Raw genomic sequence first — 12,403 nt, 5'->3', positions numbered from 1 at the left:
GTTGCAGGGGGATGACCACAGGGGACCCCTGCACTACCTTTCTTGCACTGCTCTTCCTGCTGGTCTTCCATTCCCTATCTGGCTGTGGACCCTTTCCCTGCGGTAAGACCAACTCGCTACACGTGATACTCACGTCATTCTCAGCATCGTGGATGCTCCAGAGTGAATCCACCCTCAGCTCCAATTCCTCAACGTGGACCGTCAGGAGCTCGAGGCGGATACACTTCCCACACACGTAGCCCCCAGGGACACCGGAAGTGTCCCCGAGTTCCCACATGGTACAGGAGGAGCATATCACGTGACCGAGCTCTCCTGCCATGCCTTAACCCTTAGATACCCTTAAATTGGTAATAACAATGTTACAGTTTACTTACTGATATAAAAAAGAAAAAGAAAAGCTACTCACCAATCACCAGCCAATCACTTACCCCATTGTCTGTGACGTCACTTTTTGATTCCTTTCTACTTCTATTTTGCTTTCTCTCCCGCTGTAGCTGCACCAGTACGCCTTTATAGGCCGCTCCGACGCTGCTCCCGCCTCTCGCCAACTGCCGCTGGTACTCGAGCTCCCGCTGGGCCTTTATAGGCCGCTCCGACGCTGCTCCCGCCTCTCGCCAACTGCCACTGGTACTCGAGCTCCCGCTGGGCCTTTATAGGCCGCTCCGACGCTGCTCCCACCTCTCGCCAACTGCCGCTGGTACTCGAGCTCCCGCTGGGCCTTTATAGGCCGCTCCGACGCTGCTCCCACCTCTTGCCAACTGCCGCGGGTACTCGAGCTCCCGCTGGGCCTTTATAGGCCGCTCCGACGCTGCTCCCACTTCTCGCCAACTGCCTACATGACAAGGAGAGGGTTCGTCACTTTGGGCGGGGAGGCTTTCAAACATGAGGGCCGAATCAGACTACTGTTAGACGCTGCCAGTAAACCTGCAGAGGCAGCAGTGATCAAGGTTAAGGCTCACCAGAAAGTAGTAAACAATGTCCAACGGGGCAATGAAGCAGCAGATAATGCGGCACAGGGAGCAGGTATATCCTTAGAAGTGCAGGAAGAAGTTGTATGTAGTATCATTACCAGGGAAGATATAGACATTGTGAGATTGCATGCCGATGTAAGTGATGAAGAAAAGAAAGATTGGGGCACAAAAGGAGGGAGCCAGGGTGACGACTTCGTATGGCGGAAAGATGGGAAGGTGATAGCCCCAGCTTGTATTAGACAAACGCTCATGGAACTACACCACTGCATCAGTCATGTCGGACGGGACATCATGATAACAAACATAACTGGGGATTGGTGGTGGCCAGGAATGGGACGAGACGTAGCTAAGTACTGTCAGCAATGTGTCACGTGTGCCCAGCACAACCCAGGAAAGGCCGTTAAGGTTAGAATGGCTCACCAACCACGACCTAGAGGGCCGTGGGAATGTATACAGATAGACTTCACGGGACCTTTACCATCCTCAAGGGGCAAGAAATACTGTCTAGTAATAATAGATCAGTTTACGCGGTGGGTAGAAGCGTTCGCCACGCGAAACTGCACCGCAAACGGTGGCCCGAATATTGGCAGAGGAAGTAATCCCACGTTGGGGCATCCCTATCCAGATCGATTCCGACCAGGGAACCCATTTTACCGGACAAATAATGAAAGAGGTGTGTGCTATGTTGGGTATTGGACAGAAGTTTCATCTCCCCTACCACCCGCAAAGCTCTGGGATGGTTGAACGTATGAACAGGACACTTAAAGCAGCCCTAGCAAAGGCCATCCAAGAGACAGGACAAGCTTGGGCGGATTTACTACCCACAATCTTGATGAGACAAAGGGCAACTCCTAACCGAGTGACGGGATTAACGCCATATGAGTTGATGACAGGCAGGGCGATGCGCCTGCCGGAAGGAATCATAACTGGGGGATCCGACGTTGGACCCCTGATGGATCGGATTAGAAAGTACATCTTGGAACTGAGTAAGCAACTTAAGGAATTTAGGAAGGAAGTGAGGGTACGGCAAGCAGGCAGGGACGGACAGAAGGAATTGGAGGATCAAGGGGAGGTCCCACAGGTGGGCGCAATGGTCATGGTAAAATGTCTGCCAGGACGAACGGCGTTTGCTCCCCATTGGTCTGGCCCATTTGAAGTCCTAATTAGCGGAGATACGTGTGCCTGCATAGATATGGGTGGGGTTGGCCGATGGAAACATTGGTCTCAGCTCAAAGAATATGAATCCAACGACCCCAGCACAAGCGAACAAAACAAATAGTCCTGTCTTCATACACATTCTAGGGAACTGAAGACGGACGCATTGGCAGAAAACGCTGGAAGAAATAAAGACGATCCAAGATGAATGTGTTACGCGATATTATGTGCAGTTTGCTTTTTTGTGTAATTGTAATATGTAACCTGGGGAGGACTCAGGCCAGGGTACCCCCACGGGCCAAGAGAGAGTTGTATGTGGACACCTTTTTGTACATGTCATATACCTATGCCAAGAAAGCCAATGTTGCCAGCTGTTGGGTCTGTGCCCATGTCCCCACACACTCGGAGGAAGGAATCCCCCTACAATCAATCCCATTTAGTGATAATGAGACGGCCAGCTGGATGTTTGGAGTTAGAACAGGATCTACACGCGTTGGCTCTTATGACATAGAGGCAGATGGCAGCACCATAATAAAATTTAAAAGTCATGGGTATAATCTAGAACAGTGTAGTGGGTAGAGACGATCAACCTATAACGATTCCTATCTACCACCGTTCCTGAGAACAAGGTGTAAAAAGGGACAGGGAGGGGGGCTATGTCTCACAAGGCAGGGACGACCAGAAGATCCTATTGTGGGGTACAGTAACTGCACATATAGCCTTACCTTACCTGCCAAAGGGGGTAGGGTGACACTCGCGTCATTAAACGGAAACAGTGACTTTTCGGTCCAATGGGACCCCCCAGCAATAAATAAGTATACACCCTACAACGGGACTCATTTTGTGTGCGATCACAGGGCCTACCCCTGGTTGCCCCAAGAATGGATGGGTTCTTGTTATCTGGCTTATATCGTACCCTACATGTATCACCTGGGTTCTCTGAAGGACCTCCACCGGAGAGCCAGACGAGCCATCACGGAGACTGAAAGATTCTGGGCCATTGCGCTTCCCTGGTATGGAGCAGGTAAACTGGCAAGGGAATCCATTAACATGGCTTCCGTCCTGGAACAGGTGGCCAACGATACTGCTGAAGCCCTAGTTAAGGTTAATGCAGAGATGGTAGCCCTCTGCACAGTAGCTCTGCAAAATCGGATAGCCCTTGACTATGTGTTGGCAGAAAAAGGGACAAACCTGTGCCCTCATCGGGGCCGAATGTTGTACATACATCCCGGATAGCTCGGAAGAAATTACCAATCTGGCAGAGCATATCCAAGAAGAGGTTAAAAAGCTTAAGCAACCACCAGCCTTCACGTTGTGGGACTGGTTCTCAAGGTGGTTAGGATCTATGGGAATGTCACTAATCCAAGGTTTGGCTACCTTTGTGGTGGTGGTAATAATGCTGCATTGCCTATGTATGTTACTTAAATGTTGTATAAGCAAAGCACTGTCATCTTTACTATCGAGCAGACCTGTAACCCAACCGCCCTCAAACTACGAGAACCTAGCGATGTCTCAGAAGGTGGCGTACACACGCCCAAAACACCTATATGATGAGGTTTTACAAGCAGCAGAATGAGGTGTGACAGGAGATGGGAACCTGGACCCCGGAGTGGAGACCCCGGGGCTCAGGAACCGGCACATCACATCACCAACTTCTGCATGAAGACCGGGTATATGTTGGCCTAGAAATATGTATATAAAACAAATTTCAGCCAAATGAGGGATTGAAGGGTTAATCTTGGTAGTGCAAGATTGCTGTGCTTGTATTTATGTAATTAATGACAGAATGAGATAAGCAATTGTGAAAAGGTCACAAGACGATGAGCAAGAAAGAAACCAATAACGCCAGACACTGGCCGAATATGAGGAAGTAAGTCCGGACAAAGGCGAAAAAAAGAATTGTTGAGTAAGACCTTTTCGCAATGACAGAGGGAGGTTCAACAGCTCTAGAAACCTGTGAGCATACTCACAGGTGCATACATTACAGCTGCACCACCGAGGAACTTACAATTGCTGGTGCAGAGTTAGGCTATTTGCTGACCAACTGCTCAGCAATTATGGACGAAATTCTTACAGTTGCTGAAATCAAGCGTAGGAGCCTAAGTTCCTATTCACTTAAGAAATGACTACAACCCTATTAGTACTTCAACATTATCTGGATCGGCTGCAGTAACTCATGGCATTATGCACAAGGCCATTGTAAATTGTGAAGTTCTGCATTAAAGACTTCATCCTGGTCAGGCTCCACCGCGTCTGATTGTTCTTCCATGGCAGGGGGTTGTGCTTCCTCAGGGATGGGCGCAACATCTGCAAAATATAACAGAGCAGACGATCAGTTAGCAGCAGGGAAGGGGGCAGGGTGGCATGAGTAGGCTCACACAGCGCAGGCTCATTTGAAGGACCACGATGAATGACAGCACATTGCATAAACTGAAGCGGAGCTGACAAAGCATACATCCCATAAACCGAAGCGTGGCTAGCCCACGCAGTACTTAACATTTAGCCAAGCCAGACTGTGGAATTTGCAGGACTTGCCCTCTCTCTGTAAGCTGGGCCCAGCTTATGCACCAGTTTTTGACCTTGTGAGCCAGCACCAATCATATCAGCGATCCTCGCTTCCAGGGGTGTCAGTGGGGCACATTTGCCAAATCTGCTCCAGTTTGTGTTCGCTCTCTGTTGTGTGCCACCTTCCTCTGCATAGATGAAAATAGAACTTTTTAAGAGAAGGGGTCTGCTGTGACGGCACACATAGATGGTCACATTTACAATTGTAATTCCAGTGCATAAATGAGAATATTGCTTACACAAACTATTTGGCCAAGGCCCTGCCACTTCCTTTTGCCTGTCAGTCCTCAGGTCACCACTGCAGAGAAATCATGTTCAACTTTGTTCCAACGTTTGTTCATTTCTTTTGGCTTTAGTTTAACTGGACTTTTGTTCTGAAGCTCGTGCCATTTGCTCTCAATGATAGAAACCGGAGCCTCAGTTTCATCTGGTAGAAAATTCCTAGAACCTCCACTTTTCTTGCAAGCTTAACGGCCACTTAACGCCCATTTTACCGCTGAAATTACGTATAACGCCCATATATCGCCCATTTTGGCACAAACTGGAAGCTGACGGGCTTTTTTAGGAAACTTATCGGCGAGCGTTACTTTCCTCATGTGCTTAACGCCGGGAAAAAATATTACCGCCCTCCCACTTTTTTTTGGCGGAATTATCAGAATTGGTGAAATCAACGCCCATAATATCGCCCAGCGTTACTTTCCACACGGAATTAATGCCGAGCTTCAATATAAATGCCTGCCCACTGTTTTTTGTCGTAAAGTGCATATTTACCCAAACTAGCGACCATGGAGATCGCCCATCGTCAATTTCACCACCTTGCACACATATCGCCCACAATATCGCTCGCTCCAAAAAACGCCCACAAAAAGTGGAACTAACCGGAACGAACACCAATGGTGTGGCTGGCATTTGTTAAATCCCACTCTTATGTGAGAAGCTGATATCTGAAAGATTTGCATGAAAGAGCGCTGATGTGAGTGACAATGCTGACACACTGCTGTGTGTGTGCAGCTCAGACATCAATGGTGCCCATCACCTTGGTGCCAGTTAAAGTTTAAGTTGATTGAAGTTAAGTGTGATTTTAATGTTAATTCCTTTGATGTTAAGGAAACACCAGCATGTAATGGTGCAGCTATCTGAGCCAATGTGCTACAAGGTTTTGTTAAATAAAAAACATTTAAACCGATCATTAGTCTGAAATCATCAGTATTTCTGTGCAAACTAACCCCTACCCCTCACCACCCACCCTGCTATTCCTCCCCTTCCCCTTCCCCTCCTGACTTCAAGCTGCCTGGCCGAGGAGCTCCTCAGACAATGCTTCATTGGGGAGGGGGGGGTGACGGCCGAAGTGCTGCTTGTACGGATATGGGAGAGGATGGTCCTGAGGTGGGAACGTGCTCCGAGCCAGAAGCAAAATGTTGCTGCTGGCTCTCATGCAGTTGTCAATGGGGGGTGCGTCATGTTGGAGTACAGTGCGACGCTCCGAGATCACTGGGAGCCCTCTACCACCAGTGTTCCTGGCTACCAGCTCCAGGGCCTCCTCCATCCCTTCCATGTTATATCTTATTTGTTGGACAAAAACTCGGTGCCAACTATGTTCTTGGTGCTTAGTAGGCTTTTTGCTACTGGTGAATCTCCGTCGTACCTCCCACAACAGCCAAACAAGCACACATCACAGCCACACATGCCTTCAGTCCCTCTGAGCTCCCTCGCTCTCAGTCTCCTCTTCTGCACATATTATGATGACCCTTGACGTTCTGAATTGCGGGAATCGAGCGTTGCCATGCTGTTGCTAAGGACGGCCACACTTTACGGCACAAGGTCAAAAAAATGTAACGCTACCGCCCATTTGATATCACTCGCGGTAACGGCCATTTTCAAAAATGGAAACTAGGTGTTTTGAGAATTGGGCGAGAAGCTGGCGATCAGAAAACACTTTTTTAATGCCCACGCCGGAAATAACGCCCATTTTTGGGCAATAAGCACAAAAGTGGAGGTTCTAGCCCCTGGTCTTTGCCCCATATTGCAGCTCCGATTTTTCTGCTCACAAGCACCTCTGAAAGTGCGTGAGCACACCCCTCACGTGGAAAGCAGGAATTCTTTTTGGGTGCCATTCGGCCTGGGATAGGAGCGGCACCAGCGGGAGCGGTGGGGGGGGGTGGTGGGGCAGGGGGTGCAGGGCCATTAGCCCGGGATAGCACTGGCACCGGGGGCGGAGGGCCATTCGGCCTGGGATAGCAGTGGCACCAAGGCTTTACAATCGCTTATGTCTTACTGCAACTTGTATGTTTCACTTTCCACCCTCAGCCCTTCAGTGCGTCCCTCGTTACCCTGGCAACCTCAGTTTTTGGTGCAACCCTTAAGCTCCATCCACAGAGCTTAAGGACAATCTGCGCCGCTCCAAATTCAAAGTTTATTCTGGTGAAACTTGGAACCATTTTTTTTTGGCGCAGTCAGGCCACTAAAAAATCGGACATACCTCTACAACTGCGCCAAAAAAAGTCCATGTGGAATTAACATAAGAATATAAGAAATAGGAGCAGGAGTAGGCCACCTGGCCCCTTGAGCCTGCTGCGCCATTCAATAAAATCATGGCTGATCTGATCATGAACTCAGCTCTACTTCCCTGCCCCCTCCCCATAACCCCTTTATTCCCTTATTGCTCAAAAATCTGTCTATCTCCGGCTTAAATATATTCAATGACTTTCTGGGGCAGAGAATTCCACAGATTTACAAACCTCTGAGAGAAGAAATTCCTCCTCATCTCAGTTTTAAATGGGCGGCCCCTTATTCTGAGACTATGCCCCTAGTTTTAGTTTCTCCTATAAGTGGAAATATCCTCTCTGCATCCACCTTGTCAAATCCCCTTATTATCTTATATGTTTTACTAAGATCACCTCTCATTCTTCTGAACTCCAATGAATATAGGCTCAACCTATCTTCATAAGTCAACCCCTTCATCTTCAGAATCAACCTCCTGAACGTTCTCTGAACAGCCTCCTATGCAAGTATATCCTTCCTTAGATAGGGAGACCAAAACTGTCCGCAGTATTCTACAGGCTCGACATTCATCGTCTGCACACTCGCAATGATGGTCCCCATGGTGTGCACAGAGCTGGCCACAATGCGGGAGGCAGACTCCTCCACGCTCCACAACACTTGCAACAGCCTCTCAGGCACCCCTAGAATTGCCGCCGAGCTCTGATTGCATGGCCTCCACCCTTTGTTTGTAAGCCCCGACATTGATGGGCTGGTCTGAATCCTCCTCAGCAGGACTCGGCTGTGCACTCGCCCCCCCGGAGAGATGGCACCTGAGATTCCCTTTGCCCTTCACCATGCTGCAGCCCGCTAGGCCCCGGTGCTTCACCCAATGCAGACCCCTCTCCTAAATCTAAGATACCCGACCGCGGACTCCCAGTATCTGAGCTGGTGTGCGGGACTGTAGGAAGCAGTGACGCACTGTTGCTGGCAGAGCTCCCTCTCTCTCCATTTCCCTCATCCGACATGCCGCCAAGATCATTCAAGGCGTCAAGTGTCTCCTCCAGACTGTGGTTGGCAGTCCCACCAAGGGTGTCTGTCTTGCTCATGATGACACTCAGGGTATCATCTGGAATCATAAATGGGAGAAGGGGTGCCATGAGGGTGAGGAGCTGCATTGCACCATGCAAACCTCCCCCTGCAGCCATCTCCTCGGATGCAAGTGAGAACAAAGTCAAGACACGGCTGCAGAACCTGCCCTTTGAGAAGGCCAGGGAGCAGCTGCATCGTTAGGATCAAATGGTTCGGAGGGAATATCGCTGTCCAAACGCCACTCGGCTCCCACAATGCTGAAACCAGCCCATTATCCCAGTCATTCCCACACAACTCCGTTTTGGGCCCGAAAAAGGTGAATTTCCCTCTTACCACCACCTCACCCACCTCGGCGGTAAGGGACGCTAAAGTGCAGTGGGTGTACCCCGCATCGGGCGGAGGGCAATTCTGGCCCCCAAGACCCTGCATACAGCAATATGACCAGATAATCAGCTTTGAGGATGTTTGTTGAGGGATAAATATTGACCAGGAAATGATCGATAGGACCTCAGTTTAACGTCCCATTTCAAAGACAGTGCAGCACTCCCTCAGTACTGCATTGCCCAATGTCAGTCTAGATTTTGTGCTCAAGACTCTGAAGTGGGGCTTAAACCACCAACCTTCTGACGCCGAGGCGAGAGTGTCGGCTGACACTGCAGGTACATGTTCCCCGGCTGAAGTAAAGGCGCAACCAGTGGGATTTCTGAACTTGGGACATCATCCCACCAGTCTCAGCTATTTGAGCGACATCACCACAGAATGGGCAGTGGGCACACGAAGCGATCGCTTCTCTCCGATCACAATTTCACAACGAGTGACAAAGGGATGGCGACCTGTGGAACTCGGTCCCACCCCAAGTTCCATCCCTCCCGCCCCCACTCCGTCATATTGCATCTTTGTTCAACCCTCTGAGCACCAAGAATTTTAGGGCCTTTGGTTTTGCATTATGGGAAACCTGTAGAAATGTAGCTCAGCAGAGTACAAAAGGCACTTTCAGATTACATACCAGATACCCTTGTGTCACAAACAAAATTGGCCTTTTAGACGAGAAAAGATGTTTCCCTTAATTTGCATCTCAGGGCACTTGTAGTTGCAGCCATCCAGGCACACCACAATGTTCCTCATCTAAATAATAGAGTCAGGCCCACACTTTATCGAGGAGCTAAACTCCAAGAAAGACAAGAAAGTGGATTTAAAACTGCATTCGCAAATAGAGGCTGCTGTGCATCTCTCAACACCACTAATCAGAGCATTACTCCATCAGCCGCATCAGTGATTTACATGGACAGTTTCTCCAAAACCCCACTGAGATGGTGGCAACATTTGCAAAAACCAATTGGGCTGCCAGACCTGATACAGACCTGTGCCAAGATCAATAGGTGTTCGTTCACTTCCCAACACCCACTTGGCAGTTAACCGCTTCTGTTTTGGCTTGACATCAACCACTAATTGTGATATGAAATACTGTACAACTGGCAGGCTATCATAGACTTTCACTGGGGTTCATTCCTGAAGTGATAGGGGCTGAAATTGCCCTCAGCAAGAAATTGGGGTGAAGTCCATCACCGCTGCGCTGAAGCGTCGCAACATCCCTCCCCTTCACTTAAAGGGGAAGGACGCTGCGAGCCCGACGTGGAGCCCACTGGGCCACCAGGGTGGGGTTCGGCTGGGCCAGTGGCCCGGCACCCAAGAGAAGGTGCCGGGCTGCCTGATGGTGGTCCGGCCGAACTAGTGGCTACCATTGTGGGGCTGACTCGGGAGTCAGCCGACAATTAAAACAAAATGGCGGCCGTGGCAGTGCGCTCTCCCCTTTAAGGGTGGCCGCGCCGCCCAAACACTGGCAGCTTCCCGTCGCGCGAAGCTGTCAGTGGTACCGGTGGCAGTCGTCCTCCCGCGGGACAATTTCCCCCGCGGGGTGGGAAAGGGGTCACCGCCGGGCGGTCAGGAGTGAACGTGCAGCCGACAATAGTTCGGAGCACAGAGCGGGGTGGAAATAGGGGGCAGCAGAAACCTGTTTCCGCCACTCCCGGCTCGGGGGCAATTGTGGATGAGTCGACTCTGCCTCCTGCCCCCGGTCGGAAAGGCCTCACCGTCCCATTAACACCTTTTTCTGAAGGGCAATTGCCACCCCTCCCTCAATAGAATTGAAAAGCAGATAAATTCATGTTAAACTTGTATAGAACCTTGGTTAGATTACACTTGGATTATTGTGAACAGTTCTGGTCTCCATATTATAGAAAGGAAATAGAGGCTCTGGAGAAGGTACAAAAAAGATTTATTAGAAATTATATCAGAGTAGAGAGGTTATACCTGTCAGCAAAGTTTGAACAGGCTAGAAAAGAGAAGACCGAGGGGTGACCTGACAGAGGTGTTTATGATTATGGAAAGGTTTGACAGGGTCGACATAGAGAAGGTGTTTCCACTTGCAGGTGAGACCAGAACTAGCGACCATAAATATAAAATAGTCAGGAATAAAAACAGTATAGAATTCAGAAGAAATCTCTTTACCAGAGAATGATTAGAATATGGAATTCTCTACACATGGAGTAGATGAGATGAATAGCATAGATGCATTTAAAGAGTAGCGAGATAAACAGATAAACGAATAGAATGATATATTGTGGGGATTAGATGAAGAAGGGTGGGAGGAGGCTCGTGTGGACTATAAACACCAGCTTGGACCTGTTGGGCCGAATGGTCTGTTTCTGTGCAGTAAATACTTTGTAATACTTTGCAATAGATCTAAATGTTACTCATTTTCAGCAACCACAGTGCACAAGCTCAGCATTCTGAAATACTCTGGGGGTGAATTTTCCCCTTTTTGCAGCCCCTTCATCGCCGCGGGGTGGGCAAGACAGTTTTCGCCCGGAGGAGGGAGGTGCTACCGCCTCCGGGGAAATTGCCCAGGAGTTTGCGGAGGCGCTGTCCCGTGGCCCGCGCCTCAGGTTGCCATGCAACTGATGATTACATCATCGCCGTAAGCGGCGACCCCTCACCGTCCCGCGGGGGAAATTGTCCTGCGGGTCGCAAGGCAAGGCTGGCCGACATCCACTCTCGGGGCGGAGTTAAAAGGGAGGGCCCAGTCACACGCTGCCCTGGTGGTTCCAGTGGAGCCCATCAGAGGCCGTGCAGAGTGCGCAGTGGCCCTCCCTTTTAAGCGAAGGGGAGGGGTGTTGAAGTGCGTCAACATGTAGCGCTTGACTCCCCGCCCAGTAATGTCCCGGTTACTGCCCCCAAAGGAAGTGGAGCGCGGAAGATTGCACTCCACTTCCTTTGAAGGGCAGACAGGGCAATTCCACAGTGGGGGCGGAGCTTCCATGCCTGGTGTGAAAAGTCCGGGCCCGCGAAAGTTACCGCCCACAATCTAAGCGCAGGGCAATTTCATCCCCTTTATTTCTTGTGATCCCCAAATCTAACTCCTAATTACAGTCATAACAGCGATATGGATAAAAGGAACATGTTCAGCATTTATGCATCTAAATGGTTGCTACTCATTCCTTGTGTTCTTTTCAATTCAATAGTTAATTAGTAAACATTAGAGAGCTTATGATATATGCACAGGATGGAATGAATTGGTTGTTTATCATAGATGAGAAGTGGAGACAGCCCATCCCATGTTATAGATGAATAACTTCCAATAATTTCTCCACAATGAAGTATTCAAATAACTGATGGCATAAGTTAATGTTCAGGCGCTAGAAACAAAAAGGGAAGTCAGGAGGACAATTTTATCCAAGGGTGTAGAGATGTAGAATAAGTTACAGGAAAGCACTGCACATGAATGAATGCCTTTACATCCTCTGTGACAAAATAGAGGCTTGCTTGCGCTCAATATTTTAACTCGGATTTTGTGTTGCCAGACTCAGTATATATGGGACTAAACCAGCTTCACGGGGGGATTTTCTCAAAGGAAATGCATCAGTTCAGTTCCAGACGCATGTTCTTTGGGGCCGAATTTGGTGGACTTACCGTCCGCTGCCGCCGAGTTTTCTGGGTGGTCTACCCTCCTGGCGAGGTTGGTGGAGGCCTCCGCCGGCGGGGAGGGAAGATCGCTGGGGAGCACCCACTGACGTTCCCCCTATCTGGGCCCAACTCAATCCTCGGCGGTACTTTGCCGAGGATCACATTTGCTGCTGAGATTG

This window comes from Pristiophorus japonicus, chromosome 17, assembly GCF_044704955.1.
Source record: "Pristiophorus japonicus isolate sPriJap1 chromosome 17, sPriJap1.hap1, whole genome shotgun sequence".
In the NCBI taxonomy this organism is placed as follows: Eukaryota; Metazoa; Chordata; class Chondrichthyes; family Pristiophoridae; genus Pristiophorus; species Pristiophorus japonicus.
The sequence above is the reverse complement of the archived record's forward strand: the minus strand, read 5'-3'. Positions refer to the sequence as shown.